The sequence below is a fragment of the Artemia sp. Qi Xiang Cuo genome, chromosome 10, assembly GCF_049724085.1.
Source record: "Artemia sp. Qi Xiang Cuo chromosome 10, ASM4972408v1, whole genome shotgun sequence".
Classification (NCBI taxonomy): domain Eukaryota; kingdom Metazoa; phylum Arthropoda; class Branchiopoda; order Anostraca; family Artemiidae; genus Artemia; species Artemia sp. Qi Xiang Cuo.
The window spans coordinates 54,452,193-54,476,176 of record NC_142803.1 but is presented as its reverse complement, the minus strand read 5'-3'; the positions used below and the strand labels follow the sequence as shown (position 1 = coordinate 54,476,176).

Below are 23,984 nucleotides of genomic sequence, written 5' to 3'. Positions count from 1 at the left end.
CCCTGTGAACTTTGAACAGGGATACCCTTTTCACAGGAAAATGTTAACATTAGATCATCAGCCAAATCTAGCTTTCCTATCTCCAGAACCTTGTTCAGCACTGTTTGATCCTTGATCTTAAAACAGTTAGCACTATTAATTGACCCTACCAATATTGAGTCCTTTTGGCAGTCTTTAACTTGCATTCTTAACAGCATGATTGCTTTCATGATTATCCCCAGTGGGGAATTGAGGGGACCAGGCTGCCCAGTTTTTGTTAACTAGACTCTGATGACATTGTCCTCACCTGTAAAAACAGCAGATGAAACTATTCCACGTGAATCAGGGGGGTCAGGCATTTCCAATGCCTTTTCATGCACTACAGAGATACCAGAAAAAAGAACTTCCAAACTACCAGTCATAAGATGAAAAGAAGAGAAGGAAAAACGGATTAAATACTTTAATATTAACCTTTAAACCAATAAACAAAAGAAAATCAAAATTTAGCAAAATGCTTTATAAATTCATCTTTCAAAAATATAACCTTGTTGTTGTTGATAGTGCTTCCGGGCTGTTGCCCACTGCACACGTGATATAAACAGTGCTTTCAAACACTCACAATCACTTAATCTTTCGCAACTATATTGGAACCTTGGCTTAATAGAGGGCAATCTTTGAAGATAACCAGGGCAGGATCTTGGCTTAGAATTTGAAGAGAGACTGTTACTGTCCCATTCTTATCAGCAGTTAAAGTGAAAATAAGTCAGCATTGTAACTACAATTTGAATTCACAAAAAAAAAAAAAAAAATCTATTACAAAACTATTAAAAACAAGGGGTCAAATTAGTTATCTTTACAAAATTTCCCAGTATTTGCACATACTGTTTTCTGGCCCAACAAGGATCATCAGCAGATCCTAAAATACATCTTAGTGAAAACGCTTTAATATATTTAATGCAAGCATCCTTCATAAATACACATTGTCTCTCAAACTTTTTACAATACATTAAAATGTGGCATACATCATCATATACACCACAAACATCACCAAGTGGGGAATTTACACAACCCCACCTGAATAATACGTTTTTAGAACAGGCATGACCTATTTACAACCTGAAAATTGTAACAGCTATGCTACATATTGGGCGAACCAAATCTAAAGGTAGGGGTTTGAAATCATATAAATTTAAAATGAGGTTTTGGGACTGCTGGGTAATTTTATCAGTATCCATTTTAGCTAAGCACTTTTTAAAAACATTTAGGTACTCTTCAACAGTATAGCAGCAACGAGTCCTACAGCCAGAGGCAGCACCTGACTTCGCTAAGGTATCTGCTTGCTCATTCCCACGTATGCCAACATGGGCTGGAATCCAAGTCATCATAATATTGTAACCTAGCAACTCCAGCTCCTGCACAATAGTCTCTATGTACAAGGCCCTTTTTCGGGTAGGGAAATGACCAGTGCATAAATAATTTAACACTGAGAGAGAATCAGAACAGATTAGATAAGGACCTACAGGCAAAGCATTTCTAATATAATCAATGGCCTTCATTATTGCAGCTAACTCAATTGAAAAAATTTACAATTTCTCCCTTATTTTAAAACTACAAGCAACATTTAGTCTTGGTATGGTAAAAGCACACCCTGAGTCAGTATCAGCCTTAGAGTCGTCATTAAAAATTTTAGCATGTCCAGTCCTTTGTTCGGTCCATCTAAACCAAAGATTTCTGATCATGGTTGCAACAGCAGCTGCAACCTAGTAGAGAGCAAACCACGGCCCATAGTAACCAAAAGTTAAAAACGCGTTTAGAATAAAACTGCGTAGTGAAAAATAATTTCCATCTGACACTGATTCAGGAATGGTAACTATCATTGCAGTTCGTATTAAAAATAAAAGTTTATTGGGAAAAAAATTTATAGTTATTTCGAAAAAAAGCCTGAAACCCTCGAAAATGGTGTCAGATCAAAATGAAAAGTGTACCATTTGAATCAGCATAGTCGAAAATCTTACTCAGGGAAATTACAATCCCCAACGTTGAAAAACAAGAAAAATCACTTTTTGTATGGGTAGTACTGATCTGTGTCCCTTTTTTTTCTCCTTTTTTTTCCAGGGCTAGCGGTTTACCAGAACATCAGAGATGCTTAATGGCTCATTAGAAAGCTGTTTCTCACATCTACGTGCTTTTTATCAATTCCGCCATCTGCAAGTGCCATATGGCACAACAATGGCACATTATGTGCCATTTCTCAAGGGGTGGCGCTAGCAGGCTACAAAAACATCGTAGATGTTTAATAGCTCACATTAAAGCTATTTCTCATATCTACGTTTTATTTATGAATTTCACTACCTGCAACTGCCAAATGGCACTATTGATGCCATGTCTTAAGTGAAAAAGCTAGAGGCTAATGGGCTGCCAGAACTTCTTAGAGATGTTTAATGGTTGATTTGAAATCAACTGCTCACATCTACGTGATTTTAATCAGTTTTGTCATCCGTGTGCCAAAAAGCCCAAATACTGACACCTATCGTGCCACTCCTTAAGTTGAAAAGCTTCAAAGTGTAAAACGGTACCATTGTAATAATTATGGTCCAAAACCCTTAACTGGAGATTTACAAGGGACCCTCACCATATACCCCCCTCCCAGCCCCCTTAGTAAGTCTAATTATTCCGTTGGAAGAATTTACTATGAACTCTTTTAAGATGGTCAGAACCAAAAGTCAAAAAACATGTTTAGGAAAAAACTGGCTGGTGGAAACGAATTGCCATCCAACACTAATTTAGGAATGGTAACTATTATTTTCGTTCGTCTTAAAAGTAAAAGTTTATTGCAAAAAGAAATTTATAGTAGGCCTGTTTTTTCACTCATAAATGTGCTAAGATCTTACATCTTTTGTCAGAAAACGCTTGAAAGTGAAATCTTTGAACAAAGATCTTACATCTTTGGTCGTTTTTGTGCAAACGTCTTTCATCATTCTGCTCTGATCAGCGGTCTGAGAACAATGATGAGTAGATCATCAAAGTTCTCTCATGATTGTTCTATATGGCAAAACAGTGGCGATCTTCACACTTTTTGCTAACATCAGTGAGCTGTAAGATCTTAGAAGAAAGATGAGTTAAAAAACGATAATCTTTGCAGAAAGATGTAAGATCTTAGTGCTAAAAAACGGGCCAAGTGATTTCGAAAAAAGCGTGAAACCCCTCGAAAATGGCGTCAGATCAAAATGAAAAGTGTACCATTGGAATAAGCATAGTCAAAAACCGCGAAAAGGGAAAATAAAGACCCCCCCCCAAACAACAAGGAAAATCACTTTTTTGCATTGGTAGCACTGATCTGTCTCCTGTTTTTTTCTCTTTTTTTTCCAGGCCTAGTGGGTTACCAGAACATCAATAGAGAGATACTTAATGGCTACTTTTAAAGGCATTCCTCATATCTAAGTGCTTTTTATAAATTCCGCTATCTGCAAGTGCAACATAGCACAAAAATTGACACTATTTGTGCCGTTTCTCAAGGGTTGGGGCTGTCGGGCAACCAGAACATCGTAGACTGATATTTAATAGCAAATATCGCTCACGTCTACGTTCTTCCTATAAATTCCACCCTCTGGAAGTGTGAAATGGCACTTTTGGTGGCATGTCTGAAGTGCAAAAGCTGGAGCCCGTGGGCTATCCCTGAAAGTTTCATTTTCCTGACCTAACCCCTATCCAAGATCCAAGAGCCAAAAGTAGCTAAAGTAGAATTTTACCCCGGCTGCTTGTTTGTTCAAAATTTCAATAGGTACCTGTCATGTAGGCAAATTTCAGGACCCTCTAGAGGGAGAAAGAGTGGAGGTATGTACTTCGAAATATTTTCCTGGGACATGCTTTAGCCTGTAGACACATCCCTGAAAGTTTCATTTTCCTAAACTAACCTTTTTCCAAGATATCCAAAAGTAGCTATTTTCCTTGTCCTAATTTAAGTTTCAGTGGGTTCTCTGAAAACGAGGTAATAATATATTTTTATCTGTTTGAAGTAACTTAAGGATTACTTAGAAAGTCAACAAATTCAAAATGAGCCTAAGAAATAATTATAGATTTCGAGGTTCAGAAGGCTTATATTAACCTTATACAAAATTAACTTAAAAAGGAAGCTTAAGGACTTACCCTTCATATAATGTAGCTTGAGAATTTAGATCTGGCTAACACCTCAGAAATCGCTAAGGGTTCATGATCCTAATATACGGAAGACAAGAACGTATCCAGGTTTTGGGAAGTTCAAAGTTGGGCGTTCATAAACCAAGAATTAGCTTAGACAAAGCTAATTCGACGTAAGTTCAACGTAGTCAGTGATGTTCACTTAAATTCCGATGGACTAGATTTTCAAATGTCGATAAAATTAAAACCCGGAAATCACTTTCACTTTCACAATCTAAGTAATCCTGAAGTTACTTCAAACAAATAAAAAATATATTATTACCTCGTTTTCAGAGAACCCACTGAAACTTAAATTAGGACAAGAGAAGATAGCTACTTTTGGATATCTTGGAAAGGGGTTAGTTTAGGAAAATGAAACTTTCAGGGATGTGTCAACAGGCTAAAGTATGTCCCAGGAAGATATTTCAAAGTACCTACATCCACTCTTTCTCCCTCTAGAGGGTCCTGAAATTTGTCTACATGACAGGTACCTACTGAAATTTTGAACAAACAAGCAGCTGGGGTAAAATTCTACTTTAGCTACTTTTGGCTATCTTGGATAGGGGTTAGGTTAGGAAAATGAAACTTTCAGGGATGGGTCTACAGGCTAAAATGTCATGAGAAGGTATTTTGAAGTATATACCTCCACTCCTTCTCCCTCTAGAGGGTCCTGACCTTAGATGACCTTTATAAATTTGTGTGTTATAAAAGTGAAACCTTGCAAAATAGACCTTCTGCTTAAATGAAGTACAACAAAATTGTTTTCGGCTTTACAACTTTGCTCAATCCCAATTTATAGGGTTTTAAATATTTGTAGATACACTCCTAAAGTTTGAAAAAAAACGACATTGATTCGGCTTAAAGTTCTACTCAAATAACAGATATTGCATTTTCAGAACTAAAGCCAGAGAAAAAGAAACTGATAACTGAAAATCAAGGTAAAATATTGTTTTTTCAAAATTTCAATAGGCAATAGACATGTCATGTAGGCAAACTTCAGGACCCTCTAGAGAGAAGGAGTGGAGGTAGGTAATTCAAAATACCTTCCCATGACATGCTTTAGCCCGTAGACCCATCTCTGAAAGTTCATTTTCCTAACCTAACCCCTTTCAAAGATAGCCAAAAGTAGCTAAAGCAGAATTTTACCGTAGCTGGCAACAGCATACCCAGGGGGGTTAGTGGGTTTGAAACCCCATCCTCCCTGAAATGTTTGTCTGATTCTTAAAAACGTAACAAAAATGGATATAAACGAATTTCTTATACGTTTTTCGACGTTTTTTTATCACCCCCTAAAAACTTTTGTAACACCCCCCCCCCCCAAAAAAAAAAAAAATTCTGGATGCGGCCCTGGCAGCTGGATAAATAGATAATTAAACTATGATTTCTGTAGAGGATGGAGAGATGGAAGGAACTTTGTTTTCAGTTCAATCCAAAACCAGAGGATCTCGGCAGTATTTTCAGTCACTGTCTTACAAAATAAAATCCATGATTGAGCAAGAAGGTCTACCGACTTTATTCTTGACAGTTTCCTTTGCTGAGTGGTCATCTCCTGAATTTGTTGATTTCTTACGGACTGTAAATAGGCATGTGCCAGGTGTGGAAAAGATGACACCAGGAGAATTAACGTCTCTAGATCCAGTCTTGGTTTCTATACACTTTCACAAGAAATGGACAACCACGTTTAATGATCTGTTTGGTTCAAAATCAACCCCTATATTTGGTAAAGTTAAGCATCATTTCTGGCGCATTGAGTATCAGGCGCGAGGTGCACCTCATGTACACTGCGTCTTGTGGATTGAAGATGCTCCTGTTATTGGGAAATCAACAGCAGCTGAAGTGATTCAGCATATTGATGGGATTTTAACTTGCGAACTGCCGAATAAATTGACGAGCCATACACTTTACAAACTAGTCAAAGACCATCAAGTGCATCGTTGCAATAAATACTGTCAAAGAAAGTACAAACGAAAAAGAGGAAGATTGGTTACATATTGTAGATTTGGCTTTCCTCTTCCCACAAAGGAACGGACAGAACTGCATGATGTCATTGACTGCTTGGCTCATGGGACAAACCAAAAAAAGCCACGAACCAGAATATATGACCTGCTTCGAAGAGATGATGAGCGAAACATAAATGACTACAATCCAGCATTGTTGATGGCTAATCAAGCAAATATTGACGTTCAGTATATTGGCCACTTGTGTTCCAAATTGCAACATTACATCACCGGTTGCATGACAAAAGCGGAAAGTGCCGAAGTTGAAGGCATGAGGGAGGAATTGAACTGTGCGTGCAAGAGTCTTGGTCAAAGAACCATGTCTCATTTGTTGAAGTCTGTGAAAACTCGTCAAACTGAAGCTGTTGAAGCTGCAGACAGGCTTCTAGGCACAAAGCTATACAGTGTTTTCAGGCAATTTAGATATGCTGATCCTGGAAAAATAATCGAAGTTAAGAGGACGCTAAAGAAATATCAAGAGCTTGAAAAGCTAGCAAAAGAGGACCCACAAAGTTGTGACTTGTATGTTGCCCACTGGGTTGCTGATGTCTATCGCAAAAGGCCTGAACATACGGAAAGCGTCAGTCTTTATCACCTGCTTTCTTGGTATGAGCGAGAACGTAAGGGTGCTGATGAGAACATGCTTTGGAATGACGGCTCTTTTTATCTCAGAAAAAGAAGTGTTAAACCCTACGTCATTCAGCATATGAATGATAAGACTAGCCCCGTCTAGTGTGACGAGAAGAAAGAGATTTATTATGGAATGCTTTTAAAGATGTTTAAACCTTGGCGAAATGAAAAAGATATAGTGATCAGTGGAATGAACAATTACGAGACGTACGGTGTTGAAAGTCCAAGTCATCCAGATATGGTCGCTTACCATGAGAAATTTGTTGCTAAAGCAAAAACTGATGAAGAATGTGAGAAAAGAATTCGAGAACGGGTGAAAGAAATTCACAACATTGAAAATATGGAAGAGGCCATAGCGCACAATGAAGATGCACTATGGCCTGAAAATGCAAACAACCCAGAAAATGCAATTCAGGGAGGAGTTATTGACAGAGCTGCTGATGCTATGGATGATTTTGTAAACGCAAATAGAAAGATATTGGATGGTGACTAAACAATGACTATGAGTCACTAAACACTGATCAAAAGAGAGTTGTTGACAAAATTGTGGAATTAGTTATCAAAAGAGATCGTGTTCCATCACTGAAAATGGTTGCATCAGGCTTTGGTGGTACAGGAAAATCTAGGGTCATTAGTGTCATTAGAAGACTACTTTCTAAACACTTCAAGAAAGATGACTATCCTGTAGTAGTATTGGCTCCTACAGGTCTTGCTGATCATAGTATAAATGGTGTAACAATTCATTGCTGCTTCAGTTTACCTGTTGATCAGCAAATAATGGCAAAATACACACCTCTGTCCACTGAACAGATACTTACTTCTTACTTTGAGAAAGACACTTGCAAAAACCCGACTTTTCATTATTGAGGAAGTTAGCATGGTTTCGTCACTTCTGTTGATGTATGTTCACTTGAAGCTGACTGAGATCATGTCAGTTGATTTACCAATGGGTAATGCTAACTGCCTGCTGTTTGGAGACTTTCTTCAGTTGCGACCAGTATCTGCTAATCCCCCATATATACCTTTGACACGTCTTGAAATCAAAAGTAGAATTGGAATTGGATCAATGGGCACAATCAGCCTATGGCAAGAGTTAGAATACGATGAAATAACGATAAATTTGATACAGAAGACCGAAATGAGTTATGCTGATACACTTTCTGGTATTCGACTTGATATTTGAACAAGCGAAAATCTGAATCATCTCGACAAGAGAAAGATTGAAAACTCTTGCAGAGCTACATCTGACGAAATTGTAGATCTCTACATAAACTTAGCCACAGAGGGAAATACTCCTGTTGTATTGATGCCAACCAACGAAAATTGTATGATCGTTAACCAGCTGCATCTTCAGAAAACCAGCTCAGAGTACGTTAAACTTGTTGGTGCTGTCCGACTGTCATCAGTAGTCAAAGACATACGAATTGAAAAAGAAGCAGCAAAGAATTTGGCAAACTTTGCCAACGATAAGAAAAGAACTGCAGGTGCTTTGACGAACCTGATACTTGCAGTTGGTGCACGCGTAATGCTCCAAAGAAATATTTCTGTTGATAAAGGGCTTGTCAATGAATCAAAAGGCTATGTATGTGGCTTCAAGACACTTCCAACTGGTGAAGTAGGGAGTGTCCTAGTGAAATTTGATGGACAGGAACTGCCATATGAAATTGGCCAAGAAACCATGCAATTTGAAGCATTGAAGCAAGTGTATTATGCAAGAAGACAATTTCCACTTCAACTTGCCTTTGCCATTATGATACACAAGTCGCAAAGACTGAGTTTACAAAGTTCATTTGTTGACGAAGGTAGTCGTTGTTTTTGTCCAGGTATGATATACGTGGCTTTGTCACGTGTGACTAGTAGTGCAGGTCTACATTTAGTGGAACTTGATCCAACGAAAATTGTACCCGATTTAGATGCTTTATTGGAATATAATTGTCCGAGGAAAATTTATAGACCAGATCTTCCATTATTTCAAGTCCCCATAACTGATTTCAGAAACTTGCCAATTGAGGCATCTGTGCTTACCGAAAGTGAATGTTATTCCAAGAATTCTATTGGAAAGTATCCTACCAGAAAAACCACCAAGTTCAAAGGAAAAAACATCAGATATTTCCAGGAAAATGCACAAATCTAAATCGACTATAAAGAGAGTCAAGGCTCCAAAAATTGTTTTTGGAAAGAGAGAACAAGGATTTGAAACAGATTTATCAGTAAAAAGGAAGATGAATACTGGTTTGGTAACTGATGAAGCAAAAGGCAAGCAAGACATTACTGCTGAAAAACAGATGTGAGTCTGTTGTAAGCAGACTAAAGTGGATGTTTTGACAAATCCTCATCACAAAAGTGGTATTGGTGCTGGTAGAAAAGGGTTAAAGAATGATGATGGTGTTTTGTGCTATGCCAATTCAGCACTTCAGTGCCTTTTTGACATAGTACATTTTTTCAGATTTCCGAAAGATTGCAAGATGTTGCACAAGAGGTGAAGTTCATTGCTTTTTTGTCACTGAGGCACTGTGAAAGAGCAAAAGATTTGAGGAATTTACTACCTGTCTAATATGGATTCTCAGAACAGCAACAGCAGTCACTTTGTGAGTTCTGGGAAATACTTTTAACTACTATAAATAATGAAAATGCTATAAATGACACCGAGAGCCCCTTGTGTGATTTATCCGTTACAAAGTTAAGAAACTTTAGATGATACAGAAGCATGCTACTTTCCTATACCTGTAGTCCTCAATCCTCAAGCACGTGTTGACCAAGAGATCATAGATACAACGGACATAAGATTTTCCAGAGTACTCTACCCATTTTCACCAGCAGGTATATGTCCAAATGGCCACAAATGTCGACTTCAGACCATATTCACCCACACTCCTAAATAGCTTGCTGTAAATCTGGACATAAGAGCATTTTTCAGGTAAAATAAACAGAAGAATAGTAGATTTTTGTCCAGAGGACACCTTAGGAAGACAGATGAGCGTAATCTGACTCAACGTCAATATTATGATCTGTTTATGTCATCAGAACACTACCATGCATGTTCTGTTATCATTCATAGTGGATCTCAGTTTAATAGTGGCCATTATTAGATTTATCAAAGGACCCTAGAAGGAAGCTGGTGCTTATGCACCAATGACAAAGTAAGAATGGTAAGCACAAACTGATGTTGACTTCTAGGGTATGACTTTCTTAGTTCTTGAGAAATGCTCCTAGGAAATTGAAATGCTACTTAACAGGTGGCTATAAATTGTTTTTTCTATAAATTGTTAAGTAAGTTTCATAAATCGCCTACTCATCTTAAAAGTAAAAGATTAACTAAAACTGAGACTTTTCAACTGAAAATCTACCAAAAATTAAGCTTGAATGATCAACAGTTTTGAATTTAACCTTCGAACTTCACTCTACGATGGAGCCTGTGTGCTAGGTCTAGTGGAAGTAATTGAGGGGAAGGAATGTCCTTACCTAGTTTTTTGCTCCTGCCTAGGTTTTGAAAAACACCATTTTTTTGGTCATTTCATTGAAAAAGGCACTTTTTTCATTTACAAAAATGGGGGAAACAACCGAAAGCGCACTTTATGGGAATGTCCTATCAAGTCAAATTTATAAAAAGCGATTATGTATAAAAATAAGCTTTTAAATGAGCCTTTAAACAGATCTCTTTTGTTACGCTAGCCTTCTAGTTTCTGCTAGTCAGTAGGTGATTTATAAAGCCCTGTCTTCATTATGGCTTTTTCAGGTGATGTCAACCAAGCAGAAACAGCTTTTTGCTAATCAAAAAACAAACGTTCCTGAAAAACACATATTGTTTTGTGAAGTATGGATAATGAACTTTATGTTATAGACTGAAAGTTTTTTGTAGCTGTCAAGGTTGTTTGCAGTATTTTCTAGAGGTGTCGTATCTCCCCTAGATCGGTGATAATTAGAAGTTATATTAAAAATAAGTTTTCAACTGAAACTAAAGAGTACATTAAAACTTAAAATGAACATACATTATTCCGTATAAATAAAAAAGACCATGGCAGCGTTGTTTCTACATTAAATTCTAATCAAAAACAAACAAAGATTAATTTAAAAAACAAAGTTTTTCCGAGGGAAGTAAAGAGCGAAGTTGAAACTTAAAACAAACAAAAATTATTACTTCACAGCCTACCTAACATATATCAATAAAACTAGTACAAATAAACCAACTAATTATGATTTTTCTATGTTTCTAGGATTATAGGAAACTAGCATTGTACTGAAAACACAAAAGTATAAAAAAAGGAATATTGATTTGGGAGTCGAAAGTGAGTTTGTAGCCTGACAACAATAGATTAATCTTTAAAGTTTTAATTAATCTTTAATAGATTAATCTTTCAAGTCTTTAAAGTTTAAAAGTATCATGCTTCCAGCTTCATTTTCCTTGTTTCTGGGCAAGTTAATCCAAGTTCTAGGTATACTGCAGGGATAGGTGTAGACTTCAGACAGCCAAGAACCCCCCTTAGTATATTGTGCAGGGCCGAATCCAATTTTGCTAGCAAAGGTCTTTTTGCCTCCCTGTACAGTGAACAGCCATAGTCAAGTTTGTTTGATATAACTGCTTTCATCAGTTGGTTAGCAAACTGAAAAGGAGCACCCCTTTTATTTATACATTTTGTATTTATAAAGTTTGCACTATTTTTGAGGGAGCCAATAAGATAATTTATATGGTGATTCCAAGATAATTTCCTATCCAGCACCAGGCCAAGGAAACAAAGCCTCTCAACATGGGGTATAACCATTGAAAAGATTAATAACCTAGATGGGGTAATATCCTTTTTCCTACTAAAGAGAATTAGGGCAGATTTTGATGGGGAAAAATCCATGTTATGATCACTTGCCCACATTTCCAGGTGGTCAAGGCCTTTCTGGATACAGGATTTCAAGGTAATTTGATATCTTGAGGTTGAAGCAATTGCAATGTTATCTGTATAAATATACAGCTTAAATCCTAAAACATAATAAAAATTTATACCACTACAATAAACTAGGAACAGGAGGGGGCTAAGCACACTGCCTTGTGGGAGGCCTAAATTAGGTCTAGTCCAAACATCAGACTTAAGATTTCCTACATAAATTTCAATATTCCTATTTATAAGGTAATCCCTAATCCAGTTAACAATATTATTTGAAATATTAAACTTAGCTAGCTTTGGAATCAACTTACCAATATCAACTCTGTCAAAAGCTCCTTTTATGTCTAAAAAGGTTACTAATGTGTGCTTACCATGTTTGAAGCCCATTTCTTTTTATGTTCTATCCTAAAAAGGGCATCTGTGGCACTCCTTTGAGGTAAGAACCCAAAAGTTTCAGGTTGAAGACGACTAAGGAGGTTTGGGAGGATCTTGGCCTTCAAAACATGTTCCATTAGCTTGCACAGGGAAGATATAAGTCAGATAGGTCTATACAAGATGTCACTTCTTTAGGGTCTTTCCCTGGTTTTAGAATTGGAATCATTGTAGCCCTTTTCTACTGATCAGGTACTCTTCCAGTTTCCAGTGATTTATTGAATAATGTTGTTACAGTAATCAGTGGTTTCTGAGAAATATTTTTCAGCATAAGGTTGTGGATCCTGTCTGGGCCCATTGCCCCTGATTTTAATGTTTTTATCTTGATTTCTATTTCTTCTGGTGAAATAGTACAAACAACATTTTGTCCTTTGGTTCTTAGAAGCATATTCTGGGAATCTACATTAGGGAGATGGCAATTTGGGTCATCTGGCAAAAGATGATTTAGGAATAGGTCCAATTTATCTTTGGTATCAATCAAGAGACTTTCATTTTGTATCGGAATTGGGGGGATTGTCAAACCTTTCTTTTTCCCTGCATATATATGAAAATGTCTCCAAAGGTCCTTAGTGGAAGTATGTTTTTTTAATTTATCTTCCACAAGGATGGCCCATCCTAATTTAGTCTCATTTTGGAGTTTTTCTAAAACGTGCTTGTGCCTTATTCATTTCTATTCTGTTTGTCAGTGAAGAGTTTCTCTGGAACAAATTCCTAGCTTTTTTTCTATATGTGCCTTCTGGCACTTAGCATTCCATCCTGGGAGTTTTATTATTTTTGTTCTGTTTCTTATATCCATATATTTTTACTCCACCACTTAGCATAGTATCCTCAATAAGTGTCAAGATGACTAACATTCATACATGTAATGTCAACTGCATCATCCAGGGACCTATCTACCTCATTTCTCCAATTTGGTCATAGGTCCTCTTAAAAATTCCACTGTTTTGTTTCTTGCAGCTGATTTTCTTGCCTTTAGAGAACATTGAGGGCTACTAGAATGGGGAAGTGATCTGAAGAGAAAATATCTGGTATCTGCAGGTCAAAGGATGTACATAGGTTTGGGGAAGCTAGGGTTAGGTCTATGGTTGAAGTATTTCCATTTCTACTGTTTAATCTAGTTCCTAGGTTCTTTGGGGTTAATAGGCATATATTGAAAGCATGCTTGGTTATAATGTTTGTTAGGTCATTTGATCTTGAGTCTGAGGTAGATACCGAGTCCCACATTTGGTTATGCAGATTAAAATCTCCAGCAATAAAAAATTCAAAAGTATTATTATCAAGGCACTTTTTTAATTGGTTTACATCAAAACCATCTGTTGCTTTATTATAATAGTTAATAAGATGCATCCAATCATTATCTTTAGTTTAACCTTTATCGTCCTAACTTCATTTCTACCTTTAATCTCTGGTTCAATGACATAAGCAATGTATTATTTTATAAGTGTAATAAGCCCACTCTCATGGCCCTCCCGTCTGTCCCATTGTGCAACACTATAGCCTTTAAATTTAGGACTTAACTTATTTGGAGTTAGAAAAGTTTCTTGCAGCTCAAAGGTTTCTTACAATATCAGGATTGGTCCTTATAATTAAATTTCTAAGCTCAAGTATTTTTAGATATCCGAATCCTCTTGTATTTCGTTGTAGAATTTTAATTTAGTTTCTGTTTCATCTCATCTGTTTCTTGTTTTTCCTTGGTCTAGGGACAAAATCTTCAGGGTCTGCCTTTTTTTGGACACTCCTTTTAGGTTCTTCTTGGTCAGCTTCTAATCCTGATTCTGACTGTTCTGTTTCCTCCTCTTCTTCCCTCTTAGTTGTTGCATCATGTTTCTTATTAACTCTCTACCTTCTGGGTCACTATGTTTCTCCTGCATAATTATTGAACATGAGGATGCAACCAGTTTTGTTAATTTGTCAACTGATTCAGATGATCTTTTTATTTCTGCTGCCTCTTGGTTGCATGAGTCAGAATGGGCTTGTCCTCATGTGTAACCACAGTTTATAGAATTATCCAGTAAGTTTATCGCAGATCATTTCTGGTCTTCATTCTCGGTACAAACAAAAAGCTCCTCCCACTTCTTTCTGCATTAGCGGGTTAGTCTGTTTCCGTCAATCAATGAGAAATGGTTACAAAGTGCATTATTTGTAATTGCGGGTTTCCACTTGTTTCGTGTCCAAGAGAAATCTGACTTGTCTACCCGTGAAAAGATCTAATGTCGCTTATGTTTCTATCTGCAAAAACGTTTTCTGGAGCACTCGCACCTTGGTCTGGGTTTTTATAATGGGTGAGATAGGGTATGATCATACTGCTAATTCTATAAACTGTGTGTGTAACAATGTTATTTGGAGCAGATTTATCCATTATCCCACTGGCAGTCACTTGACTGAATGATAAAGTGATATTTGTGCATAACTTATTAGCATTTTCTTTGTACTGGGTTAATTCTTTTCTGTTTGCTGCATATTCATTCAGACAGTTTGAGCATTTTTTTTTGGGAGCTGCCTTATTACTTTCAGGGCAATTTTTGAGATTATGTTTTTCTGAGCAAATCAGGCAGGTTTCTATTCCCCAGCAATTTGCAGCAACATGGCCAAATTTTTTGCATTTATAAATATTGTCTTGTGTTTGGGATATATTGCATTACATAAATAAGGGCTCCCTAAACTAACATTTTTTCAGTGAAGTTAATCTCACTTTTAAAATAAATTAAAATCATATCAGAACTTTCATTGAGGACTTTAGCATCCTCAACATTGGGTTGGCTTTTTATCTCCTCTATCATCTCTTTTGTGCTTCCAAGTGCTCTAGGAAGGAAGCATAGTCCTTTTCTATTTAAGAGAGAACCTTGGGGATTAGACTTAGCTCACTTTTCAAAAGCTAATTCCATACCATTAACCTCTAATCCCTTCATATTTAAAATCTTTGCAGCTATTTTCTCATCTCTTGGTATGATCTCAACTGCTCTACTATGGGTCAAATGAGGTCCTATATAACCAAAATCGGCACTTACGTATTGGCATATAAGCTCCTTATAAAACCTATACAAGCCCTAGTGAGTTGGCCCTTATCTGAATTCATTGACTTGCACCATGCCAAAACTGAACATTCTGGAGATGCTATGTCAAACAGTCAACCTAAATAAAAATCCATCCCAAATATAAAAGGGAAAATATGGCAGGTCACTCTATAAATCAAACAAAATACACAAAGCTAGGCTAAATCAAATACTACTACTACTACCAACAACTCACCACAGCACCAAGCTGCCTGAGGCCAACACAGCTACACATGCTCTTCCTCCATCCCAATCTATTCAAAGCCTCCCTTTTAACAACCTCCCACACAGTTCCCATTTCCTTTAAATCTTTCTTCATGATGTCCACCCGCCTTAGACAAGGACAGCCTGCTTTCTCTTTAGCCCTAGACAGTTGGCCAAAAAGAACAATCTTTGGCAATCTGTCATCCTTCATCTGCGCAATGTGCCCTAGGCATCTTAACCTTTCTTTCATTATAGCCCTAGAGAATGGTATTGAACCACATTTTTTGTACAGCCTATTGTTTAAATACAGTCAGTCAGCTGGGTCCCCAGAACAGTCCTTAAGCAATTTCTCTGGAAAACATCTAGCAATCTTCCTAGGTAGCAATCTTCCATCCAATTTTCAAAGCACACATGCTTCAGAGCCATATTTGACTACTGTCATCACTGTAGCTTCTAATATTCTAATCTTGGTTGGCAGACTTATTTTCCTATTCTTCCAAACTTTTTTTTAATTGTGGAAAAACACCCTGAGCCTTGGCTATTCTGTTTTTAACATCTTCACAGGTCCCATCATCTTTACTAATAATATTATAAAGGTAAGTGAAGCTGCCCACTTGATCAATCTTTTCATTACCCAATGTCACCTTTTCATCTTCACTTATTCCTAGCCTTACTGACTTAGTGTTCTTAATATTAAATTTCAAACCTATTCTAGCACCCTGAACACTCAAAACCTCTAAAAACTCTTTTATTTTGCTCACACTTTCCTCTTGGATATTTAAATAAGCAGAATGATCTAAGTCCAGGAGACTTTTTCCTCCCCATTTGATTCTGTGGTCTCCCATTGCCTTTCCTGTGCTCTTTAATATAAAGTCATAAAAAAGTCCATATAAAGGGGGATAGAACACAACCCTGCTTAACTCCTGATTTAATACAAACCAGCTACTAACCTTATTTCCTACCTTAACCATAGCAGTGTTATTCTCATACATAGCACTAAGCACTTTAAAGTATTGGTAATTTTTTACCAAATCACATTTTTGGCTTACAAATAAAGTAAACATACTACTCAATGCCTTTTTTATGCTCTTTCCAAATGTAATAATAATTTTTGTTGGAAATGAATTTTACCCCTTCCCTATTTATACCAATTCAGGGTATATATTTGCACATTAGGGGGGTGGGGGTAAATTTTAGGTAAATATTTACCAAATCATATTATTGAGTGTCAAAGAAAGTGAATATACCATTTGATGCCTTTTTTTTATACTGATTATGAATATAACAACCATTTCTATCCAAAATGAAGTTTAGCCCCCCCCCCCCCCCTATATATGTCAATTCAAGATATATATTTGCACATATGGGGTGGGGATTAGGTTAGGAGAGGGGGGCTGAAATTCATTTCTGCTAGAAATGATTATATTTGTAATCAGCATAAAAAAAGGCATCAAATGGTGTATTCACTTTATTCCTAGCTCAATAATGATTTGGTAAATCTTTACCAAATTTTATTTCTGATGTAAATGAGAGGTAAGTTTAAACTTTCCTCTACTCCCCTAGAGTGCAAATATATACCCTGAAATGGTATATATAGGGGTGGGGGCTAAAATTCAAATTTCCAACAAAAATGATTATTATATTTGGAAAGAGCATAAAAAAAGACATCAAGTGGTATGTCTACTTTATTTGTAAGTCAATAATATGATATGCAAAAAAATTACCAGCTAAAGCAACAGACATCCACCAAGATTAAACTAAAAACCACAGTTTATAGAATTATCCAGTAAGTTTATTGCAGATCATTTCTGGTCTTCATTCTTGGTATGAACAAAAAGCTCCTCCCACTTCTTTCTGCATTAGCGGGTTAGTCTGTTTCTGTCAATCAATGAGAAATGGTTACAAAGTGCATTATTTGTAATAGTGGGTTTCCACTTGTTTTGTGTCCAAGAGAAATCTGACTTGTCTACCCGTGAAAAGATCTAATGTTGCTTATGTTTCTATCTGCAAAAATTTTCTCTGGAGCACCCGCACCTTGGTCCAGGTTTTTATAATGGGTGAGATAGGGTATGATCATACTGCTAATTCTATAAACTGTGCTAAAAACATTGACCAAGCACCACAGAAGACTATTAGCAAGCCTAAGGAAAATTATTGAGGAAAAACAGAGCCCTAAGTGCACTATTAAACACAGTGGGTATCACAATGAGCTCCTGGGAGTTCTGTTAAAATACATAAACAATTTCAATTTTTTTGTCTCAAAACTAGTCTACTAAAAGCATTACATGCACTAGATAATAAAGCAGAAAAACAATCACCACAAAGAATTTATAAAAGCTTAAAAGTAATTTATTAGGAACTCACTGAGCCCTGAATAGGCTATGAAACACAGAGGGTATCACAGTAGAAACCTAGTGGGGTCCAGGAGATTTTCTAATCGTTTTCAATACCCTTTGTTCAGTTATCTTCTTTTCTTCCATCATCAAATGAGGAAAGACAAAAAGGTCTGTTTTACTGGCACACAAAGCTGATTTCGGGAACTGATTTCAGCATCATGGTTGCCAACTGGACATAATTTATGTCCAAAGGACATATTCCTATGTGCTGGGACATAATGACATAATAGGGCAAAAAAGGGACATATTTTAGACCTTTGTGACATAAAGTGGACATATTTTCTATTTTATGACATAAAACAAAATACTTTTGTTAAAAAGTGTCACCCATCACCAAATGAGCACTAAGACTTAAATCTACTTGTTTTTACATTCTGCATTGTATTTTCTGCAAACAGACTAAAAACAAAATCACTACTTTAGCACAGAGAAAATTTGTGTAAGGGTGGACCCTAGATTGATCCTGGCCAATCCTATAAGTGAAAGTTTCAAAATAAAAGACTTGTTGAATACCATTAACTATCAATGGCCCAGTCCAGACAGACAGAAATAGATTTTATCCCAAAAGTTCACTTATTGCAAAAAGTAATGGCTTGGCAACAAGACTTTCACTTGTGATTGAGGATAATATTATAAGCAAATCTAAGCAAATGTAATTAAGAAAAGGAAAACCAATCTTTTATTTGAAAAGAGAAAGAAAAGGGGCAGGGAGCCTATATATATATATATATATATATATATATGCACTATATATATATATATGAAGACTAATAGCGGAGAATATATATATATATATATATATATATATATATATATATATATATATATATATATATATATATATATATATATATATATATATATATATACTATATATATAAATATATATATATATATATATGGACTAATAGCACAGAAGACTAATAGCAAGTCTAAGGAAAATTATTGAGGACAAACAGAGCCCTAAGTGCACTATTAATCACAATGGGGAGTTCTGTTAAAATACATAAAGAATTTCAATTTTTTTGTCTCAAAACTAGTCAAAAGCATTACATGCACTAGATAATAAAGCAGAAAAACAATCATGACAAAGAATTTATACAAGGTTAAAAGTAATTTATTAGGAACTCACTGAGCCCCGAATAGGCTATGAAACATGGAAGGTATCACAGTAGAAACCTAGTGGGATCCGGGAGATTTTCTAATCCTTTTCAATACCCTTTGGCCTTTGTTCAGTTATCTTCTTTTCTTCCATCATCAAATGAGGAAAGACTATCAAAAGGCACGTAGCTGATTTCCGGAACTGATTTCAGCATCATGGTTGCCAGCTGGACATATTTTATGTCCAAAGGACATAATCCTTTGTGGCGGGACATAATGACATAATAGAGCAAAAAAGGGACATATTTTAGACCTTTGGTTTACCTCTAAAAGCACAATAGTAAATTGGCTCCTATTGAAATTATTGGATTTAGGGAGCACTGTTTCGCGTACATAGTAGAACTTGTTAGTCAGATCAGAAGTATAATTGACCACAAAGAAAAGACGAAACATTGAAAGCACTCTTCTGGAGCTGCTATAAGACAATTTACGCTACTGGGTAACATCAAGATCAAACTACGCAATCGTGTTCTAATGCAAACGACTAGTTGTTTAATGCATGTGAAGAAACTAATTTGGTGCTCCGGAACGTCGTTGGAATCCTGAAATATACTTTCCGAAAAGCACAAGAAATACTCCAATTGGCAAAAAGGTAGCAGAAAAAGAAAGAAGACTGACTCTCATGCTGAGCATAACTTACAAGAGGAATTCTCGTTAGAAGATTAATCTTAAGTTCCCAAGAGTGATTTTTTAGTGTTTACTTGTTTTTATGAGCTTTGGGCTTGTTTTAAATGCCTTTTTTTGTTGTCATTATATTTAATGTTAACTGGCTGCTTTGAAAGAGGTCTCCAAAGTATTTTTTGGTCAATATCCCATGTGATAATATAAATAACCTCTAGTTAGTGAGATTTCAAGATGGACATATTATGGACATATTTTAGGGGAAATATGGACATGTTTTGGCTAAAAATGACATATTTTTGGATGCTCAGAGGACATTTTTATGGACCAGAAAGTTGGCAACCCTTTTCAGCATCAATGGACAAACGATAGCCGTAAGAAAAATTTGTTGAAAGAAAAATTTATTGCGCGAGATTTTCAAAATAAAAACTCATGGACAAAAATTATTAACTGGAGTTTATAAATAATTGCATGATTGATCTCAGCTGAGTTCTTAGTTTAAATCTTAGCTCAGTAACGGAATCTTTCATCACAGACAGCTCTGGCTGAATATTTATTTGTATTCCTATTTTTTTGTGTTGGTCATGATGAAAATCGGCGCTGATTTTGTAAATCGGCGCCAAAAACAAGAAAAATTTCAAGCTCAAATCGATGCCGATTTCTTTTAAAATCGGTGATGATTTGGAAATCAGTTCCCGAAATCAGCTACGTGTGCCCAGCCCTTAAAAGCCTAGGCACAGGTTTGCCACCCTGGCCTGGAAGAATTTACTAAATCTGAGAGGAAAAATTTTGCAAACAAAAATCGCATCTGTTTTTACTAAACGCTAAAAAAAATTTTACGCTTGCGGGTACCTTCGCACGCGCCTCTTTTCTTTCGTTTTCATAGTGTGATTAAAAATTTCGGAAACCTATAAGTTCAAGAATCCTTTTTTTTATTATTTGGATGTACTACTGGATAGGCTTCATTTCCAGATGCGGTGTATCCAAGACCTCAAACAATAGTCTGTAATCTTAGATTCTGGAAATCCTGCTGGTGAAGCCCAGCTTTAAATTTATCAATGGTCTTCAGGTCATAAAATTCAGATATGTTGAAAAATCAAAAACAATCAACGAAGAAAAACAACTACAACTCATATTCACAAAGCAATTCAGGTGATGGAGTGATCTAAACCCTTCAATTTTGCATTTTTAAGAGGAAATTTGCCACTTCTAAAACACTAATTTGACTGGTCTTTAAAATAAGGGATAAGCTGCTCACAAAGATTACTGGCAAATTTTAAAGTAGTTAAGTTAGGATTTTTTTGAACTGATTTTTTCTGGATTCTCTCTCCTTCGTATTCAAGGGAATCAAAAACCAATACAATCTATGTCTTCATAACTAAAATGATGTAATAGACTACCGGTGTAGTTGTTTAGTTAAAAATATGTAAATTAAAAAGTGCACCTCAAATTTGACTAAGGCTGCCAAGAAAAAGAGAACTTATATAACATACAATAATTAGTAGTAAAAAATAGCATTGTGTCAATATTCTTCAGGTCAGGCAAATCATACAGATTGAAAAGTAAGAAGCAAAATATGTAGTCACAATTAAAAAAAAGTCACGCTTAAAAAGCTTTAATCGTTTTCGGTCTCATCCAAATTTAAAGTATCCACTAGTGTCGAATTCTGACTGAAGGGATCTACTTGTTTCCATTTCTTGATAGCCCGAGTCAAATCACTGGGGATCACCCAGTCATGTACTCCACTTGACGACCTGAGAATAAGCTGCTTCGTTTTCATTAGGAACGAAACACTCGAGATATTTAGCCTATTCCGGTTTTTAGTTTTGATGACCAACAAATTCAATAACTGACTCTCTGCTCCAGAACTTGAATGGGACAAGCTGCAGAGAGTCAGAAAGAACTAGGGCAAATATGGAAAAAGTTCGTTTCCAGCAGCGTCTTTAAAAAAGGACAAGGCTAACTAATAAACGTAGCAGCTGTTATGAGAGTCTGGGAAATTTTTTTTGAAAACAAATTAAGCCGGCATACCAGTCCTGATTTTAAATAGCTTGCCTTTCAAAGCGAGCATCAAGAAAAGGCCGAGAGAAAAGTAGAGATTTTTAAGCGCTAGGGTTGACGCGAAATCGCAAAAATGAGAGCAATAGTAGCCATAATATTGAACGTAATCGAAATCAGATTTATTAATGAATGGACCCTAATTTTTTTCCCTGAATTCATGGAAAAAAAAACAAAAGTTTTGTTTATTACAAATCATGACTTTTTATTAGATTTCGGGAAATTTACTAGATCCTCTAAATTTACTAGATTTTTTTTTACGAGATCTAGTAAAATTCTACTGACGGTGGCAACCCTGGCTTGGTACATGTAGCTGATTTCCCAGAACCCATTTCAGTAGCTCAGTGGACAAACGATAGCAGTAAGAAAAATTTATTAAAAGAAAAATTTAGTGCATGAGATGTTCAAAACTAAAAATCATGGACAAAAATAGTCAACTGGAGTTTATTAATAGTTTGCATAATTGATCTCAGTTTTGTTTTCAGCTCAGTAGCGGGGTCTTTCCCCACAGACATCCATGGTTGACTATTTATTTTCTATTTATTTGTATCCCTATTTTTTTGTGATGATCACGATGAAAATTGGCACTGATTTTGTAAATGGTGCCGAACACTAGAAAACTTTTCAAGAGCCACGTTTTCAGGCTCAGCGGGTTCGAACACGGTTTGTTCTCGTCTAGTTCATCAAGCGCTTTCACAAAGCGGGTTCTCGAGGAAAACACGGGGTTGAAACTTCGTATCTGAAAACGCTTCATGCTGAGGAATAGAATTTCTCTCTCACTTACTCGTGCTATCTGTCTTGGCTTTTTCTACAGTTAGCCATATCTTGATGCCTACTGTAAAATACTTGATTTTCAATTTAAAATCAACTGTTTGGGATCCCAAAGAGAAAACTTCATGGGCTTTGAATTCAGAATGGTTATAGCAGGTTATATATTCTTGAATTCATCACCAATGAAAACAGAACTCGGGTTTGAACCTGGTATTTCTGCGGGTTCCAGATTCAAGGAGCCCGGGTTCAAACACGGGGGAACCCGGCAGCTGAAAACCCTTAGAAGCGGATTCGTGTTGAATCCACAACCCTAAAAACGCTTGATGTAGAATTCGATAGTAACCACGTTCGAACCCGGGTTCGAACACGGGTTCGAACATGAACCCGTGAACTCGTGAACTCATAAACGAGGCTAAGCTCAAATCGACGCCGATTTCTTTTAAAATCTGCGCTGATTTGGAAATCAGTTCCTGAAATCAGCTACGTGTGCCCAGCCCTTAAGATTTTACATCTAAGATCTCGCATATCTCTGCAAGGATTATAGTTTTTTAACTTTTCTTTGTTCTAAGATCTTACAGCTCACTAATGTTAGCAAAAAGAGAAAAGAACGTCATTTTTCTGCCGTATAGAACAATAGGGCCTTTTTTTCACTCATCAATTTGCTGAGATCTTACATCTTTTGTCAGAAAACGCTTAAAAGTGAAATCTTTGAACTAAGATGTTACGTCTTTTGTCGTTTTTATGCAAACGTTTTTCATCATTCTGTTCTTATCAGCGGTCTGAGAACAGTGATGAGTATATTATCAAAGTTCTCTCATCATTGTTCTAAACGGCAGAAAAATGGCGTTCGTCACACTTTTTGCTAGAATCAGTGAGCTGTAAGATCTTAGAACAAAGATGAGTGAAAAAACGATAATCTTTGCAGAAAGATGCAAGATCTTAGTGCTAAAAAAACGGGCCTAATGATGAGAGGACTTTGATTTCTAGATAGACATTTTCTTCAAAATAGTTCATGTATCATATTACAGTTTCTTGGGGTTTGACACACCCCCACAAAGCCCGGGGTCAAGGGTTTTTGTTTATTCTCCGGGGGTAAACTCGGTCTTATGGAAGAAAATGGTCGTATAGACTATGGAGGAGCCTCATTTGATTGGAAAATGGGAGTTCTATTTCACTTTTAAAGAGCCAAAAGTGATTGAAAGGTATTTATCAACACCCCATCTCGAATCTTCTTTCCAAACAAATGCATCTGATCAAATTTTGAGATGCTATTTTGTTCAAAATAGTCTTAAGATCAGAAAGAAAAACTTTGAGACAACACAACATCTCGGAGCTCGGGGGAATGGGCTTTAAGTTCTGCCCCGGTGGGTATATAATGAGACATGTAGAAATTGGAAGCTCTATTTCCGTTTTAAAGAATTGAAAGTGATCGGAGGGCAAATAGCCTCATCCCGGGCCGTATTTGCCCAAATGAATCCGACCTAAAGTTTCAGATAGCCATGTTGTTCGAAATGTCAAAAAATCATATAACAATGCCCTTGGGGTTGAAAAAATCCCCAGAGCCCAGGACAAGGGTTGTAAATTATAGCTTTGGAACATGTCAGGTTTTCATGGAATTAGTGGTAATATAAA

At 36.4% G+C, this 23,984-nt stretch overlaps 1 long non-coding RNA gene across 3 annotated transcripts in view; it reads right to left on the bottom strand.

Annotated features, from left to right (window-relative positions):
• LOC148947903 (uncharacterized) overlaps positions 1 to 18,952 on the bottom strand; it is a 56,829-nt gene extending 37,877 nt beyond the window's left edge. Inside the window, exon 1 of one of the 3 annotated variants that reach the window (XR_016142312.1) lies at positions 18,874 to 18,952. This is a non-coding gene — a long non-coding RNA (uncharacterized LOC148947903). Of the gene's footprint in view, positions 1 to 4,125; positions 4,247 to 17,709; positions 17,823 to 18,873 lie in introns of those variants that run through there. The other 2 variants (XR_016142311.1, XR_016142313.1) reach the window with 2 other exon arrangements.
• Between the last annotated feature and the right edge of the window lie 5,032 nt (positions 18,953 to 23,984).